This window comes from Monoraphidium neglectum, assembly GCF_000611645.1.
Source record: "Monoraphidium neglectum strain SAG 48.87 unplaced genomic scaffold scaffold04236, whole genome shotgun sequence".
Lineage (NCBI taxonomy): Eukaryota > Viridiplantae > Chlorophyta > Chlorophyceae > Sphaeropleales > Selenastraceae > Monoraphidium > Monoraphidium neglectum.
In genome coordinates, this window is record NW_014009393.1 from 1 (window position 1) to 637 (window position 637).

Below are 637 nucleotides of genomic sequence, written 5' to 3' on the forward strand. Positions count from 1 at the left end.
GCTGGTCACAAGAAACGTGCTTGTCACGGGTGACACGGGCTTCCAATCACGGTGGACTCGGTCAAGCCACGGATGGCCACGTCAAAACCACGAGTGGTACACGGGCCCACATGGTCTTTCTGATTAGGATTGTTACAAGATCCCAAGCTCGTCGCCCGCTCGTGGAGCCGTCCAGGCTCATGGGTGTGACTCTGTAGCATCAGCGTGGTGTAACTGGGATTCAGCTGGCTGCCATGCGCCGTTCAAAGCATGCATGTACAAAAGCTCCAAGTGTGTGCTGGTCTCCAGTGCACAAAGGCGCACATGCGGGCATGTGCAGGCAGGTTCGCGAACAAGGGTGCAAAGCGCCGCGCAGCATGCAGGTCCGTGTATGCCGGGCAAGCAAAGCATGTTCAGCCGTTTCCTCAAGGGCTAGGCCACCGTCGCAATGGGGATTGGGATTGTTACAAGATCCCGCGGTCGCCCGCTCCTGGAGCCATCCAGGCTCATGGGATATGACTGGGTAGCATCAGCATTGTGTGACAGAGATTCGAGGGGGCCACGGCTCGCCGTTCGAAGCAGGCGTGCACAAAGGCCCCAAGTGTATGCTGGTCCGCACTGCGCACAAGGGCGCGCATGCGGTCATGAGCAGGCAGGT